The 18,032-nt window shown below is 47.6% G+C and overlaps 1 long non-coding RNA gene across 3 annotated transcripts in view; it reads left to right on the top strand.

Annotated features, from left to right (window-relative positions):
• The first annotated feature begins 344 nt into the window (after positions 1–344).
• Positions 345–18,032, top strand: part of LOC108408709 (uncharacterized) — a 77,265-nt gene continuing 59,577 nt past the window's right edge. For 2 of the 3 annotated variants that reach the window (XR_012131296.1, XR_012131294.1), the window contains exons 1-2: positions 345–1,078; positions 1,597–1,878. This is a non-coding gene — a long non-coding RNA (uncharacterized lncRNA). The remainder of the gene's footprint in view (positions 1,079–1,596; positions 1,879–18,032) is intronic. The other variant, XR_012131295.1, reaches the window with a different exon arrangement.

Here is an 18,032-nt window from a genome sequence, read left to right as displayed (position 1 = left end):
AGGAGAAACTCAGATACATCCCCAAGTGGGGTTTGAGGTGAGAATGAGAAGAATAGGGGGCAGAGAAAAGGCTCAGAGGAGCAGCTTGAACCTTCCCCACCACTCCTAAGTGGAGGCAGACCCCTGATGACCCCTCCCGGCCCATTTTCTCCTCTCCTCTCCTAAGTGTATTGATTTCAGCAAGGCCCAAGAGAAGGAGGGTGGTTAGAGACCCTGCTTATTCTCTATTATCCATTCTCTCTCACATTAACTGAACCCCCGATTCCTAGCTGGCCTTGGGCCTGTGCGGAAGAGAGACTACATTTCCCAGCCTCCTTGGTGTGGGTGTGGCCACGTGACCAGGCTCTGGCCGGTGGGAGCCAGTGGAAGCGGTGAGGCATGCTTCCTGGTGGAGCCCTCGCAGGGAGGAATGAGAGCCCTGCCCCTCATCATGGCCCCGCGGCAGGAGTCCCTGCGTGGCAGTGAGCCATCTCGGGCCGTGGGGATGAGGGGGATGCCCTGGGGATGAGGGGGATGCCCTAGGGATGCGGGAGCCTGGCGCCTGACCACCGCGGCGTGGAGCTGCCCTGCCGCACCCGCGAGAAACTCCCACGGTGTTCACGCCACTGCTGTTTTGCGTCTCTGGCAAAGGCCAAACTTGCTGATTATACCAGTTAATTTGGGTGGTCAGAGAAAGAATCCAGAGAATTCTCCTCAAAAACAACCATGCCCTTCAGGAGAATCAAGTGAAGGCAAGAAGAGAGACCCTGGGAACACCGGACAGGAAAACATCGAGTCTAAACTCTGCCGATGGTAAAGTTTGCCTACTCTGGGCCAGGGGCTGCTCCGGGCTTGGGGCTCAGGCAGTGAAAGTGCCCACCGAAGCCCGTCACCTCATGGCAGGACAGTTCCGGCGTGGGGAGACAGATGACACAGAAATAAAGATGGTGTTACCTGAGAGCGCTAAGTCCCCAGAGAAAATGAAACAAGTGCTCTGGTGGGAGAGGCTGTTTGAGTGGTCAGAGGAGGTGACAGTGGAGCTAGAACCTGCACCCTGAGAAGGAGCTGCATGGAGAGGTCATGAGGAAAGGCATTCCAGGTGAGGGAACAGCAGGGCAAGATCCCAGAGGCAAAACTTAGTAAGAAAAGGCCGAAAATAATAAGGGTTAACAGTGTTAGGCTTTCCTTGAGGTGTGCATGTATATCAGCTCATCTCACTGTCACCCAGAGGTGGGGTTGGTTATCTCCATCCCTTTTTTTAAAAGTGTGAAATTGAGACACCATATGCTAAATAAACTTGTGCTGGGGTCCCACCGCTAGTGAACGGTGGGGCCAGACTCTCAGCGCTTTCCTCTTTCCCTCCCCTTCTCCACTCCCACTTTACTGCCAAGCCCTAAATCTTGCAGGTGGTTGAAAACGTGGTCAGAGCTAGCGAGGACAGGGCCTTCCTGTGTCTCTGCCCCTTCCCTGATCACCCGGCTGGCTTACTGCGGAGTCATGATAAAACATCACTGAGTGAACACAGGGAATGTTGCTCATTCTCTTCAGAACATCCTTACTTTAAAAGGAAGGCTGGGGATACAGAATTAACTTTTCTTTTTCTCCTTCTTTCTGTAGTGGAAGTGACCTTCTTGAAGTTCTAGCTCCAGCAGACTGGGCGTTCTGTGATCAACAGTCACCAAGAGCCTGAGGTGGGTCAGCCCTTATGCCAAGACTGTGGAATTAAAAGGTGCACAAACCACAGACCTCAGCCCCCTCAAGCATCTCAGTGTCCATCCCTGCCAAGCCTCTGTGGCTATTATTTTCTTGAAAAGCAGTACCTGAGCAGAAGAGCAAAAAAGGAATGCTGGCTAACGAGTGCATTCCTGTTGCAAAGGGTGCAAAGAAGACTGAAGTACTGTGAGTAGAACTGCTAAAGCCCCCCTTGCCCCTTCCCCCGACATCCATCCCTGATGGTGTGCATCCCTTCCTACCTCATTGTTTTTGCACAGGCAGGATTGTAACGCTCCCAAATGTTGCCCATTCCTGTGGGTCCATTTGGGGCCCCTGATAGTTTTAGCTCCTCATTTTCAAGTCCTGCTGATTCTACCTCCTGAGTGTTTCCTAGGATGACCTCCTTCTCTGTGTCTTGGACACCACTGCCTGCATCAGGTTGTCCCTTGTTTGTTTCTCACTGGTCTCCTTGGTCTCCAGTCTTGTACTTGGAAAATCCCCACTTCAGGCTCCTGTTGGAGAAATTTAACTACAGTGCAAATTGGACCATGGAAGGAAGGGCCATGTGAGTTTTGGGGGCTGCCCAACACCTTCTGAACACCCAGCCCGTGTTTGGAGACTTTTCCACAATGCAGTTCCCACCTCCCCAGGTGACGGTCTCCCAGCATCCCTTGCTGCTAGAGGAAGCCACGTGACTTTGGCTTCTCCAATCAGATCCTCTCTTTTGAGACCATGATTGCAAAGGGCGTATGCTGGGATGAATAGAATTAAGGTTCTGGTAAGCAGGGCCATGGAGGCATCTGGTCCTTCTGGGGGAGCGGGCTGCACTCTCTGGGGTCCAGTGCCCTGTGGGCAGGTGCAGCTCCTGGCTTGTATTCCCCAGTCCTGGCTTTCTGTTTCCTTGGAAGATTCTTCATGCTGCCTGCTATCCTTTAATGAAGTTCAGGTTTGCTTGGTCAGAGTGGAGTTTGTTGTTTTCAATTAAGAAGCCTGATTGGTACAAACCACATCACTCTCCTGTCTACAGTTTTCACTGGTTTCCCCGCCTACCCAGCCTCACTCTCCCCTGCAGCCTCATGCCTGGTGCCTACCAAGGATGGACTCCTCACTTCTCGTTCCCTTACATCACACTGTGCCCTGGAACTTATGTCTTACTTCAAGCTCTGACGTTCCCATTTCACAGACAAGAAAGCTGAGTCTTAGTGACATGGCTACACATTTACCACAGAGCCACAGCCAGAACTCAGATCTCCAGTGACCCTGCTTTGGAGAAACTGTCGACATCTCTCAACCATGTTCAGATTGAACTCAACCCCTTCTTCAATCCTCTTTCCCTCCAGTCCCCTTCACCCACAGCCTGCCCCCACTGTGCCAGGCACTGTGACTCACTCCCCACCTAGGCCAGGCTGCAGCCATGTCCTCTCCTCTCCCTGTCCCTTTGGTCTAGTGGTGAAGTCACAGGCTCTGAGGCCAGATCCCATGGCTCTGCCTCTTCCCAGCCACCTGAGATTAGGCAAGTCACCAGATCTCTCTGTGCCTGGTTGTCTTGTCTGTAAAATCAGGCAGTGAGGGATGGTGACCCTCTTATGTGTGTTGTTCAGAGTAACTGAGTAAACTTGGATGAGTTGCTTAGTAGGTACACAGTAAATGTTAGCTGCCATTACTTTTATCATCATTACCCCCATCACCTGGCCAAAGCTGCATCCACCCACCTCTCATGACTCCTTTTCCCTTTGAGCAACCCCCTTCCAGTGGGGAGGGTTCATTGCCTTCCCCTTGGGGCTTCCAGGATGCCCTCATCCAGTTTTTATTTAAAACATGTGTCATGCCGCTTCTCAATGCTACAGGCAGCGGGGTGGCTGGTGAACAGGTGTCTGGAACCAGATGGCTCTAGCCACCTATTAGCTGTGTGATCTTGGGCAAGTGACTTACCTTCTCTGTGTATGCCCCCGTTTCCTGGGGTAAATGGCGATGAGAAAAGGACACATTTCATGGAGTAGGTGTGGAGACCAAATGTATTCGTACTTAAAACTGTCTGGCACACAGGGAATGCTCTGTATTTTGCTCTCATTAGTTGTTTACTGTCTGCCTTGCTTTCCAAACTGTGAGCACCTTAAGGGCATGAACCAGGCTTTATTTATCTTTGTGCTCTTGGCGCGACATATAGCGCCTGGACCTGGTAGGTGCTACCTTCATGCCCCATGTCTGCAGTCTGGTCTCACGTCAATTATTTTTTTCATTCCTCCTGCCCTAAGGGCGCTGTTCCAACCTGAAAAAGAAAAGAGTGCTTCCATCCATGCCTGGTCCTCTTTGAGCTGTTGGCCCAGGAAGCCGAAGACCCGGGGCATGGGGAATCTGTCAGCTGTGGGGAGCTGGCACTCCTCCACAGGGACCTCGGGGACCATTTGCCCTTGGCAGGGGGGCATTTAGGATCTCATTTGGCGGCATTTTGAGGGATGCTTCATGCAGAGGGCCACAGCAGATGCTGTGTCTCGGGTGGTGCCAGATGGTGGGGATTTGGCTGGGTTCCCTCTGTAACTGTGAACCCGCTGACCCATTCAGTGGCTCCAAAATGCAAAAGAGAAATTATAGTGGTGCTTTGAAATGACTAGAGCTGGCAAAGAAGGAGCAGACTGCTGCCAGTATTTGACTATATTCACACAGTGGCAAAGCAGGATGGATTCCAGCCTACTTAATGGCTACCCTGGTTAGCTGTCTGGGTCATTCAATTTGACCACCATGTGAAGGATCTAGAACAGAGCCATGGTTAAGAGATCAGGTCCTGCAGTCCCACTGCCTGTGCTCAAATACCAGCTTCTCTGCTTACCAGTTGTGCAGATCTTTGGCAAATACCTTTAATTATCTGTGACTCAATTTCCTTATCTGTAATAGGGGAATATTATTGCTGGAACAACAGAAAATCATTTGGGATCAACAGTGCCATCTGCCTGCGTATTAATATGACAACTGTCGGTTCTCATACAGCACTTACACATGCCAGGAACTGTTCTTTACATATATTATGCCATTTAATCCTTACAACCACCCCATAGGGGAAGTGCTATCTCTATCAAGTAAGCAAGGTGAGAAGAGTTTAAACAACTCCCTCAAAGTTGTAAAGCAAGTAACTGGCAGAACCAGGATTTAAAGTTAGGTGGTCTGACGCACAGGCCATGTTCTTACCTCAAGCTGTGCTGTCTGACTTAACCAAAGACAGATACAGTCTTGCCCTCAAGCAAGTGCTTATGATTAATCTAGAAGATGAAAGAAAACCATATATGCAATAACGTAAAACACCCACCCACTATCCGCTTTACTAATTGATGATGATCAATTGATCTTTTTTCCTTAAATACAAGGTATTTTCCTCAAATACAAAATCACCCATAAGGATGATTTTGGCTGTAAGTAACAGTTAACTCAACTTCAAGTGTTTTCGGCAATGATGACTTCAATGATTATTATTACTCACATAGGAGTTCCTATAGCTGCCGTTGGGTCAATCCAGGGGCCCAAGGACCTCATTAGGAGCCTGAGCCTTTCCCAGTTTCTATTCTGTGATCTTTGGGGCATCAGTTTTGTCCTGTGGGCAACTCTCTTCTTGATAACAAGTTGGCTGCCCACAGGTCCAGGCAGTTCTGGATGTAAAAAAAAAAAATGTCAGAGAGAGGAGAGGGGTGTATTCTGTTCTTAGGTTTTTTCTTAGGAGTCTGAAAGCATTCTCTAGAATCTCCTCCTGGAATACTTCCCATGAGGCTTATGGTCGGCAGTGGGTCACATGCTCCCCAGGTGGCTCCTAGGCAGGGCATGGACTGCCGTGACTGGTCACCGGCAGCTGCCCAGGGAGGAGGGGAGAAGGAGCAGCTCTGGCCTCTGTGTGGACTTGGCTCCTCTACTTCACTGCAGGAGTGCCCATCCCATTCCTCACTATTGCTGTGACAGCACTCTGGCATCATTTAGGAATCATCCCAGTTGCAAGTGACAGGAAACCCAACTAAGAGTGTCCAAAATGAAAGAGGGTTTGTTTTTCTCACGTCATAAGGAGCCCAGAGCAGGCAGGGCAGAGCCAGTGCTGTCAGTCATGGATGTTCCGGGGACCAGCCTCTTTCTGCCTTCCCTCTTTGGATCCTCAGTGTGCTGGCTTTCCTCCACAGGCTCATCACCTTCTGGCTCTGAAGTGGCAGCTTCACCTCCAGGCACAAGGAGAGAAGGAGGCAGGGTGGTCCCCACATCACAGAAGCCAGAGGGCATTCCTGAGAATGCAGAAGTCCATTTATGTTTCATTGGTTGAAATGGGGTCATGTGACCTCTATTAGCTGCAAGGGAGTCTGGGAACGTGAGGATCTTAGCTGGACACAATGCCAGATTGAATTAAGCCAGGGTCCTGGTGGGCAGAAGGGAGAAGTGGGCACTTAGAAGGTAACTAGCAGTGTCTGCCACATCCTTTCCAGCTTAGCTTACCTTGCCCCCCCCCACTGTAAATTCTTCTCTTCTTACCCCAAGTGAATGGACTCCCCTCCTCTTCTGAGAAATCAGAGTGAAAAAGGAAAAGGGGAAGAGACTCTAAAGAAATGCCTGATGTATGTCACCTCAGTCATTCATCCATACCCTCTCAAGTGTTGTTGACAGAATGTCTTTGTTAGTCAGGGAAACTGAGGCTCAGACGGTAGTCATGGTTTGCCCAAGGTCATAGCTAGGTTCGGGGCTTAGCAGGAATGTTAAGGGAACCTGGGTTGGTCTCCCTTGCAAGGGCACGCCCTCTCCCGCTCCACGGTCCCCACAGAACTCCCGTTAGCCTGAGTTAAGTGGTCACTGCCTGCTCCTGGGCCGCTCTTTCCCAGTTATACCACACATTCCTGAAGGTCAGGGCCAGAGCCTACGGGGTGCCTGGTGTTCTCACACAGGGCAGAGAGCACCCCTGTCAACACTTGGCTCCTGGTTGAGGACTGTGCTGGAGGTAGCGCAGGCCTCACCGGCAGCCTCTGACTCTGGGCTTCCGAGACACGTTGCTTCTAGCCATGTAGGGAACATTAGGCTTTGAAGCCAGCACTTTGCAGCGACAGATGCGATGCAAACACTGGGCATCTCTCTCCTTCCTTCCCCTCCCCTGAGTTCTGCTGGGGGCTGGTTCATGGGAAGTTGGTTAATTGGAACTGTCCCTGCTTCCCCGGTGAGAAACGGGACATTGTACACCATGTCCCTGGGAGAAGGCCTCCCATCTGTTCCCTCCATGAGGATAATTATGTGTATAAATTACCCGCCTGCTCATCCTTCCCTGGCCCGGGTGCAGGGGGGTGTGCTTGTGATGAAGTTTCCTGAGTGACCTTTGAGATGCAGCAGCCATCTGCCTTGAGCACCGCTGCAATAGCGATTTTCAGTCTATGGTGGAAAAGGGACGTTTGTTTTGGAATCGTTTCTGTAATGAATCTGATGTGGGAAGGGTACTCCTATAATTATTGTTGTTGAACTTGGTGTAACTTCCAGCAACAGAGAGTCACTGACTCACTGGGTTTACTTTCGCCCTTTATTACCAAGAGGAAAGACCTCGGGCTGAGCAGTTTAGGAAAAAGCATCAGGGGCTACCCACTGTAAGGCAGAAATCTCTCTCTGAGTACCCCAGCTGCGAAATATACCATGTGGAATGTTCTCTGCCTGGGAAAGCTGAGGCCTGGGAATGAGGGTTTACAGGTGGAGTCTGGCCACTGTGCTGACCAGTGATAGTGCTTGGGCAGCTCAGTTCCTCTTCAAGGGCCTCAGTGGTCCCACCTGTGGAATGGGAAGAAGGGATGTAATTTCAATTACCCCTGGGGTAAGCAGAGTAATGGCTTCCCAAGAAGACTGTGTCCTAATCCTTGGAGACTGAATATGCTAGGTTACATGGCAAAGGGGAATGGAAGTTGCTAACCTCAGAACAGGGAGATGATCCTGGCTTAGTTGGGTGGACCCCGTGTAATCACAGGATCCTTGTAAGTAGATCAAGGAGGCAGAAGGAGGGAGAAGCAGCGAGATGGCAGCTCACAAAGGACTCAGTCTGATGTTGCTGGCTTTGAAAATGGAAGAAAAAGGCCATGAGCTAAGGAATGCGGGTGGGCTTCTAGAAAGCAGAAAAGGCTAGAAAACAGATTCTTCCTTAGAGCAGCCCTGCCCACACTTTTGTTTCAGACCTTTGAGACCCATTTCGGACCCATGATGATGACAGCCAATCCTTACAGTGGGCACACATGCCAGGCACAGTTTGAGGAGGTTTGCATGCATCACTTTATTGCATATTTACAGAAACCCTGAAACTTAGTGGTTATTATTGCTCCCACCATTTGACAAATGAGGAAACCGAGGCCCAGAGAAAGTACATAACTTTCCCAGGGTCACAGAGCTGGCAATGGGTTTCAACCCATTGGCTCATTTCCCTGTCCCCATTCTCTGCAGACAATGGGTATTTTTGCAATCTTACATAAAGTGCTGTGCAAACATGGTGTCCACTTGGGTGGCCACAAGTCCCCATTTGCTGGATGGTCCCTATGTCCTGGAATAATCATTAATGGTGCCCCATTCGTGCTCAATGCGCATCTAGTTTGGGGCTGCGTCATACAGTCACACCCTTGACCCTTCCTCTCAGTGGTGACTCAAGCTTCAGGGCAGAGTACAGGTGGATGAGTGTAGTTGTACCAGCTGGGCTTGAGGAGCCCTGGAATTGGGTAAGTTGCTTTTGAGTCTTGGTTTGAGGACCATTTGGATCTGGACCCTAGGGAAATAGGAGCCCCTGTGATCAGCCCACGCCCCGGGCTAACATTTCCCCTGACTTCATCTTTGCTACTCTTTTCCCTCACTTTCAGGCTTCCTTGAGGATCTCCAAACACAGTCAGGCACATATCTGGCTGTGAGTCTTTGCTCTTTTCCACAGAAATCATCCCCTTTCCTCCTGTAATTCTTTGCCTAGATGTCAGTTTCTCAGAGGAGACTTCCTGACCACTCTATTTAAAATTGCAAGTTACTCCCCCGGAAACATATGCCCTTTGCTTTCTTTATTCTTCTTATAAATCCAAACAACACAATCTGACATATTTATTTATGAAACTTATTTATCCTGTTTATTTCACTCTGTGTGCCCCACTACAATGCAAGCTCTAGAGGGCTAGGATTTGCCCCTCCACCTTTTTAACTACAGTTTCACTGGTACCAACATCTGTCACATAGTAGGCACTCAATGAATGAATGAGTAAATGAATACAGGCAACAAGTGATAGTTGGCGTAAGTTTGTGGAATTGAGAAATGAACGAATATGAGAGATATTGGAAGAAAAGTTTTCCATTAATGTTTCACGTTCAGCAGTTTTCATTTGTACTTTTCGCATTTATTGTCATGTTTACACATCCCCCAATAGTATGTAAACATTCATTAATTTTCTTCCAGGACTTAGATATTTTCTACATTTAATTTGCCAATGTATCCAGAATTTATTTTGATATACAAAATGAGCTATGAATCGGATTTAATATTTTTACCCAGATCATTAGGCACTTTCAAAATGGTCTGAATACCATTTTCTGAGTAATCTATCTTTCTCCAAATAATGGAAATGCAAGCTTCATTACATTGTAAAGTCTTCTTTCTATGTAAGTCTTTCCTGAACTTCCTATTGAATTGCTCTCTTTCTAATCAGCCAGCACTTTAGTTATAATTCTGTGAGAATATAACAGGGTAAGAATACCTAGCAGAGCTAATTCCATACTTTCACTTCTTTTTCAAAAAAAAATATTTTATTACTCTATTTTCCAAATTCACTTTGGAGAGCCGTCTTCATGATAACTTCATGGAAAGTCACGTTTTATAGATTGAAAGAAAGGAAGTAGATATCTAGTCAATACTAACTCTCTCCAGGAATATGCTGTTATCTTACTATTTGGTTCATTCTTTTCATAGTTTTATTCATGTGAATCTCAAAGACTTGTTGTAATAATATCTAAGTGCTATGTATCACTGCTATTGAAAATTGGATTTGTTTCTATTCTGGGCTTAACTGCTTATTCTTAATACAGAAGATGCATTAATTTGCACATCTGGATTTTGTTCCATCAATCTTTTTCTTTATTCCTATATCAACACCAAATTTGGTAGAGCAGTTCCTCTCACATTTCTTTCATTTTCAACAGACTTCAAAGTTTTCCTTCCTTTTTTCTCTTTATGGAAATGTTATCATTGACTTGCTTAGCTTGCTAAATATGTGTTGCTTTTTGTAGCTCATTGGACTTCTGGACACAGTTGTAAGCTCTGAAAGTTCTAGTTGATTCTCCTGAGCATTCCAAGATGATCTTCTGATACTCTGTTTACATCCCTGCCCACTTCATTGTCTGTCCAAGGGTCTGGCCGTTAATCATGTGCTGCCCTTTGACCCTCTCCCCATCACTTGCACCTCTTAGCAAGTCACACGCTTGTGTGTTGGCTCCATGTCTTGATTGTAAGCTTCTGTGCTTCCAGCCCAGAGCTGCCCACACCGCAGACACCCAGTCAGTAACTATTGGCTTAACCTGATTAAGGAGCGAGAAGAGAGGTGAAGAGAGCTAAGGTGTGTGAGCTGAGTTCTGCCTCTCCTGTACTAAAGGAGTTCTGAACCCAGGTGTGTCCCAGGTGATTTCTCAAATAGTAGGAGGGGATTTGGCTAAGGGATCTGTCCTTATGAACAGCAAGCCTCATGAAGGACCCACAGTGGTGCGGCATTGTTCTGAAGACTTTACACATGTTAACTCATATAATCCTCAGAGCAGTCCTGCAAAGTGGGTACCATTATTGCACCCACTTTTCATTTGGAGCTTCAAGATGCACAGAGGTTTAACTCACTTGTCTAAGGTAATACAAAAAAAAAAAAAAAAGGACAGAGTCAGGATTTGAGCCAAGGCAGTGTGTCTCCAAAATTCATGCTTTTAGTCATGACAGCCACCACCTATGGGAGCACTGCGTGCATAGGTTTCATCAGCACATGCTCCAGCCATCTGCTGATTTTGACCTTTGGGTGCCAGGCAGCTTTCAGTCCAATCAACGAAACTTTTCAATGCATTGTAGTTTCCATTTCATTCTGTTCTCTCCTAAATTAGCCTGCATGACCTGGAAACAAAGGTTCTCCATTCTCCAGAGCCTCATCTCTAAGACACCAGCTGAAGACATTGTAAATACGGCAGATGTTTAGCCCACGCACACAGGCTCTGTCTCCCCGTAATGCAAATAATCACATTCACGGGGCTTGGGGCAGCAAGAATGGCAGTGACCTTGTTGATAGGGAAGAGGATGCCCAGCAGATTATCAGATTATCAGGCCGTTTTCCTGCTGGTGGATAAATGGGCTGCAAACAATCTCCTGGTGATATGATCTCAGAAGAGGCTGACCCCACTGGTCACGCCAGTTCTCCTGAGATTTCTGGTTGGAATGGTTTTTCTAATAGCTCTGACTTCCTGTTGCAGAAAACTGGAGATAATCAAGGGCTTGCTTATTGATGACTCCAGTTTCACAGCTTGAAGAATGTGACATCACACTCCATGTGCGCAAGACTTTCGTTGAGTCTTGTGAAATCTCATGCACATCCAGGTCTTCATCCTCATGGGCACAGCGCTGATAGAGGCCAGCAACCATATTTCACCAATCTGCAGCTCCCACGCAGTGATCAATCTCAAAGACCCTCCACTGTGGAATCACAGAGCAGGACAGGATCTTAAAGATCAAATTCTTTAATCTCTATTTCTACAGACAAGTTAAAGGCTCAAGAGGTACAGGGACTGGCTCAAGATCACACAGTAAACCCAAATCTGAGAGATTAGGGAGGGACTCTTCTCCAAACTACCCACACACTCTCCTGGGAGATCTCCAGGCTGAAGGCTTTAAACAGCCACACGCTGACAGCTCCCGTATTTATATTTCTGGCCTGAAACTCTTCTGAGCTCCCAACTCACGCACTCAGCTGCCCAGACATATCTAACGCAACCTGTCCAAAATGAAGGTCCTTACACGTTCCTCTGAAGGCATGCCTCTTTAGTGTCCGCTGCAACCAGTGGTGAGATCATCCTCCCAGTTGCTCAGGACAGAAACCTGGGAGTCTTCCTTATCTCTTCCCCTTCTGTCATATGTCACATCCAACCCAAAGGGAAGCTGTGTGAGGTCACTTTTTGGAATATATCCCAAGTCCAACCACTTCTCCCTGCTCCACTGCTCCCTCCCAGGCCCCCAACACCATCATCCCTCCTGCTTTCTGCAGTGGCCCCTTGTTAATCTCTCACCTTCTACTCTTTGCCCTCAGTATTCTGCCCTCCTCTCCTCATCAGAGCAGTCTGGGTGGTAGGTGATTTCTCTGCTCAAAACCCACTACTGATTGCTCCTCTCATTCAGAATGAAAAAGGGGGAGAAGCAGTGGACCAAGAGTTAGAACTGGCTCTTGTGTTAATTCCATCCTTCTTTCTAGAAAAATGGCAACTCTCTCATTTTAAATGGTCCACGGGTCCCCAAACTCTCCTACACTCCCTCCCGACTCCTCACCTAAACCTGTCCCCCCTGAGCCACCTGGGGCCTTGGCCGGAGGGTTTGCCCTGCTTTACCCTCATCCCTCCTCTTCCCGCCTCAACAGGACCCGTGTTCCTTGAGGACACATTCCCAGACTGGGGCAACAGCTGCATGTGAAACACTGAAAAATGAAAAAAAAAAATGTTTTTCAAAAAGACACAAATGCAGCAGCAGAGTGGAAAAGCATCCTCCTGTAGGGACAGGTTGGTGACTATCACTATTAGGGTTATTTTCTCAGTCAGGCCTTGGAAGTACAGAAATTGAACCAGGCTATGAGCTCACAACACCCTACAAGTAATTTCTGAATATGTGGCAAAGAACGAAAGTGTGTGGCCACCCAGCTTCCCCCCACACGACCCGAGGCAGTTCTTGCAAATGCCGCTGGCTGGCTTCCTCTTCTCAACCGCAGGCTAATGGCTCCCACTGCCTCCTCCTCAGCTTCTCGCCTCTGTCCCAAGCCCGGCATCTGGATATTCATCGTCAGTTTAAGCCCAGAAGATTCAGACAGGATGGTCACCTTCCTGCCCCCCGCTAGTCCACTTCTTCCAGCGCCCCTCTTCCTGTCCCATCAGTCGTGCGAAGGCATTCAAGTCATCCGTCTCTGGCTCCCCCTGGGCCTGGGTTAGGATGTTTGGGGCTACAAGGAACAGCAACTCCAACAGTGATTCTTGAAACACAAGTGCTTTTAGCAAAACCTGAGCAAGGCAATTCTAGGCATCACATACTCCTTTTTTGCCAAAAATCAGGGGAAAAGGGCAATTCAAGGGAGCACCCTCTTTACACCTGTCCTCTTAATAAGGAAAGCGGACCTTTCCCAGGAGGCCCATCACGCATCCTCTCAGGCCCCCTTGGTCAGAGTGAGGTTACAGGGCAGCCTCACTGCGAGGGGGAGGGGAAGTATCCGGCACCGTGCCTGGGGGCTTTGTTTGCAAGAAAGGTGGGGATGGCTGCGGGGTAAACAAACTTCATGGCCGGCCACGCAATCTTCATTCACCGCCCACATCCTCTCCTGGGCACAGTGTTGTCTTTTCTTCCCTCAGATGCCTTGATCATCTTTGTTTTATCCCTGTCTCCAACATCTTTATTTCCTCGGCATCTCACTTCAATCATATTTGCCTCTAACTAGACATACTGCCTCTGATCAATTTTTTCTCTCCAAAAGACCGACACCTGATCACTCAAGTACAGTTCTAACATGATCAGTCCAGCACACAAGTGTATTTGGTGGCTCCTCCTTATCTACCAAATTAGATACAAACCCCCTCACACTGATAGTCAAGGCCTGCCACCATATGACCACCGATAAAGTAAAATCACTCCTGTTTGCAGTTAGACCAGGAGGAGGTCTGAGAAAGAAAAGCAACCCTTCCGGCAGCTAAGCCATGATGTTCCCAAATCAATAGGAGCAATGCTCACAGAATGTAAGTATGTTCAGACAAGGCTGTGCCATGACCACATGTGAAAACGGGCAGTTAAGACCACTCTGCAGCCACAGAAATGACTGTGTTCCACTCCCCTTTTCTGCTAACACACTGATGGCCTCTTTAGCAATAACAACACTTGTCCTGCTTTAATCTTCCTACCTCCATATAAAAATATTTAAGGTACCCAATCACAAAACGGTCCCACTTCGCGACCTCGACTTATTAATTCCTTCTGAGAATTGCTCAGTAGAAGTCAGTTCTGGTACAGTGCACGTCCCCATCCCTCTTACTCAGATGCTCCTGGCTGTCCTGGGTGTGGTCTCCTTTGTGACACCAAACTAGATAAATAAAACTGTGACTGCAGGCAGGTTCCTGGCGGTCTTGCCTGGTGAGCTTTAACATCATGATCCAACGTGCCAATGCCATCTTCCTCAGTTGCCTGCTAACTCCCTTACAATTCAGAACTTTTTTTTAGTACCACACATAATTCTGACCAAGCCTCTGGATCCAGCTGCCATTTTTCAAGAAATTCAGAGGACAGAGAGAAGAATGTGTTGACTGCACCACAAATAGGGAATTACCGAAATCCAAATAGGTCACAGCTTGAGCACAGCAGGAGAGAAGTTCTCAGGAAAAGAGACACAGAGGGGAAACCTGTAGATTTTAAAGACATACCGAGATTCACCCAATGAGTGACATTATAGGGTCTAAGGAGGAACACTGGGCCGTGATGCCGTGAAGGTCATGCGGAGGTGTTCAGTCCGAGAGGTGGTCGCTTCTGGAGAGCAGGGCTGTGCTTGGATGTGGCCGCGGAGGGGCTTCTGGCAAAGTGTTCTTTCTTGACCTGGTTCTGGTTATAAGGATGTCTGTTTATACTGTTTACTAAGCGATACATTTCTGTGTGCTTTTTGGTACCTGTGTTTAATTTTTAAATAAAAAGGTTCAGAAGTATAGCCGTGAACAGGTTAGTCTCCATAGACAAGGATGGAAGCCAGGAGCCCGGTTAGGGCACCCTTACAGCGAGCCAGGGGAGGGATGACACATGGGGTCTGAACCAAAGGGATGGCCGTGGATGGGGGGAGCTCTAGTTGGATCTGGATATTGTGGAAGGAAAGACCGACAGGATTCACCGCCACACTGGACTGAGTGTGAAAGAAGGAGGAGAAGCCAAGTTATGCCATTGTCTCTTTCTCCCATGATTGCATGTCCTGGTGAACATGGTGGCCAACCAGAGGCATTTGTGTGGATGAGATGAAGGTTTCCCACACTAGAGAAGCAGCCATTGCCTGCGGTGGGTGATACCTGTCAAGGAGGGAACAGATGATAACGAGGAGATGTCCTTTGCTTCAGAAGGATGAATGCCTATCACTGCAGCCCCTCAGGGGAAAGAGATCACCAGAGTGAACGGCAGCTTGAAGCAGCCCAGCGCAGAGACCTTTCACGACCTCGAGGAATCTGAAGAGGGCAGAAACTGTCAACCTAACTCGTCTGATTTATATTGCCCTAGGAACTGTGGCATCAGGACTGCATCCCTCCCCCTCCCAACGCACACATCTATCTTTCTCACTTCTGAAATTCAAGTTAGGGCGTTCCTTTGCTTGGAGCTCATTATCCATTTGTTGAGTTGAAAGATCTTTCTTGTCCCCTTAAAAATGTCAGGTTCATAAAATAAGACATTTAAATAATTGAAGGGAAGAGATTGTCAATAACTAACTCTTTCACATTTATTTTAGTGCCTGCCACTCCTACATTTGTAGAATAGCTGTGTGTAGGTATATGTCTTATGAAAATCCACTTTTTGGCAAGTAGCATCCTATTTTCGCATTGACCTCTGTTATGATTTCTGACATGTGTAACTTATCTTCTGTTCCCTCACTAGCTATAGGGTTTCCCAGGCCTCCCCTACCCACTCCCCATGCCATATGTTACCATCTTTAGGCCGACATTTCCATGGACCAAGGAAGCTGTTACGGAGTATAGGCCCCTAGGAAGACATCTTGGTGTCCTGCTTGTAACCAGGCACCCCTTTTGAGCTGGGTTTCTTTGCAGGGAGGCTGTCTGTAGATGTAAATGGGTTCCCCAACCTTGGGTTTGGGGAAGTCTGCAGCTAGCTGCATTAGGGGTGAGTTCTGATATCAGTATCAGAATATCTAACGAATTCTCCTGGGCCAAAAATACAGTTCCTTTATCTCCCAAGTCATGTTTCTGGTTGATTAATAAGCAAAGACAGAGAAAAATCTATGGCTTTTGGGGAATGAGTTAAGAGTGAAGTCATTTTTGCTTTCACAAATCACTGTGCCCCAATTATTTTATTTGTTATGAAAAAAGGATTTCATTTTCCATTTATCCTCTCCTCTACATTTAGATTCAGAGCCAAAAAAAAAAAAAAGGAAAGCAGTTTTATATCTATATCCCTTCCTCCACCTTTATCCCTGCTTATTTGCCCCAAGATAGAAAATCCAGCCATGACCTTTGAGAGAAGGCTGTCTTTGCTCTTTGGGACCTGTTTTAAATCCCATCTAGTTTACATGAAATATATCTGCAACCCATAATAAAAGTCATTGCTCCCTGGCTGCAAAGAGGCAGCCCCAAGTGAAAACTGTGGTTGGCTGGACTCAACCTGACCCCTCCATGGCCCTTCCCAGCATGGGCACAAGGGCCTCCCACTGGCTGGGGCATCCTGCTGATCCTTGCAGAAAGTCACTTGGCACAATTACCTTGCTAGATATTGATGCCTTTCACGGGGTTGCTTAGGCTAATTAAAAGTCACGCTGAGCATGATTTTAATTAGGATTTGCATCAGGCTGGGCAAGGCTTTCAAAGGGAGAGGAAACTAAACTGAGCATTCAGAGGGTAGGGGGCAGCAGGAAGGGAGGGAAGGAGAGAGATGGAAGGAAGACAGTTTATTTATAACCCTTCCTGCCAGTTGCACGCCGTGGAGGCCAACAGACATGTATTCCCATCCCGAAGGGCAGAAGAGCTGGAAGTCAAGAGTCCAGTTAGGCCTGTTTGATTCAAGTCTTCATAAGCTGGAGTTTCTGGAATTTTCCCTCATTGCAGCTGAGGCTTGCACACCCCATGTCATTAAGGACAAGAAAGAGTCAAGCTTTCAGGCTTCAGCCCACCACTGGTGCTCAGAGTTGCCACACTCTTGAAGTTCAGCCTCTGAACTCCCTCCCACTGGACCAGTGGCTGGTTATGAACGGGAAGCAGAACCACTACTGTCTGGCGAGGTGGTGCTGTTTCAACCAGCTTTGACCACGTAGGTCAGATGAGTTATCACACGCTAAGTGCTTAGAGCAGTAGCTGATGCATGTGGTAGTAACTATTATGAATCGACCCTCGTGCATGTTACCTCTCTTATGTTTTCAGATTTTGTGAAATCAGAGACAGGGTTCAATTCACCTTTGTGTCCCAAGAGCCTAGAAAATTGCCAGCTCATCACTGTGGCTGGATAAAATGTTTGTTGATGTCCTCGTGAGGAAAGGAGACAATCAGGGCCCACTCTAAATGGGAAGATACTTGTATCATGGAGAATGCACTTGGCTGCAGTTATAGAGCACCTTACTAACTCTATCTCATGCTTGAAAGACATTTTCTTCTCTCATATGGACAAGATAAGCTTTGAGATCCCAGGGCTGCTGTGGCAGTAGCAAGACATCGCCATGGATGCAGGGTCTTTCCACACTTATGCTCTACCTCCCTCGGAATATGGGCTCTTCATCCTCATGCCCACATTCCTCATGTTCACAAGATGGCTGCCAAGATCCTGCTCTCCCATCCCTAAAAGAGAGAAAGAGTCAGGGGCAAAAGATTTTATCATGAGGCTCTGTTTATTTTTTTTGAGTGGGTAGTCCTCAACATACTTCCCTTTATATTTCATCCACCAAAACAAATTCACATGCCATCTCCTGAACCAACTGTTGGCAAAGGGGCAAAGGATGTATCATGGTGGTTACATACCAGATTAATCCTCTAGGATTGAAGATGGACTAGCTTCCTTCTGAGATCTTGAGATCACTAGCTTCTATCTCAACACAAAATCAGGGATCTGTTTGCAGGAAAGAAAGGGGAGATGATGGCTATTGGATAGAAAACCAAGACTATCTGCTATTACTATTCTTGTTGTAATTGTTACTAGAAGAATTTGCTAACCCTATGGAAACTTGGCCCTTATCATCATCTCTTCATCATCTCTAGTGTAACAGAAGGGATGATTGCCACACTAGGGGTTGCAGAAGACCTGGGGTATAGTCCTCACCCTCTTGGTAAGTACATGCCTCATCGCCAGTGGGAACACAGGTGTCTTCTCTCCATTCAACATCATTAGCTGCATGTGCCTCATGAGAGTAAGGTGGCTGCTGATGTGCATG

Source organism: Manis javanica, chromosome 5 (genome assembly GCF_040802235.1).
Source record: "Manis javanica isolate MJ-LG chromosome 5, MJ_LKY, whole genome shotgun sequence".
In the NCBI taxonomy this organism is placed as follows: Eukaryota; Metazoa; Chordata; class Mammalia; order Pholidota; family Manidae; genus Manis; species Manis javanica.
The sequence above is the reverse complement of the archived record's forward strand: the minus strand, read 5'-3'. Positions and strand labels throughout refer to the sequence as shown.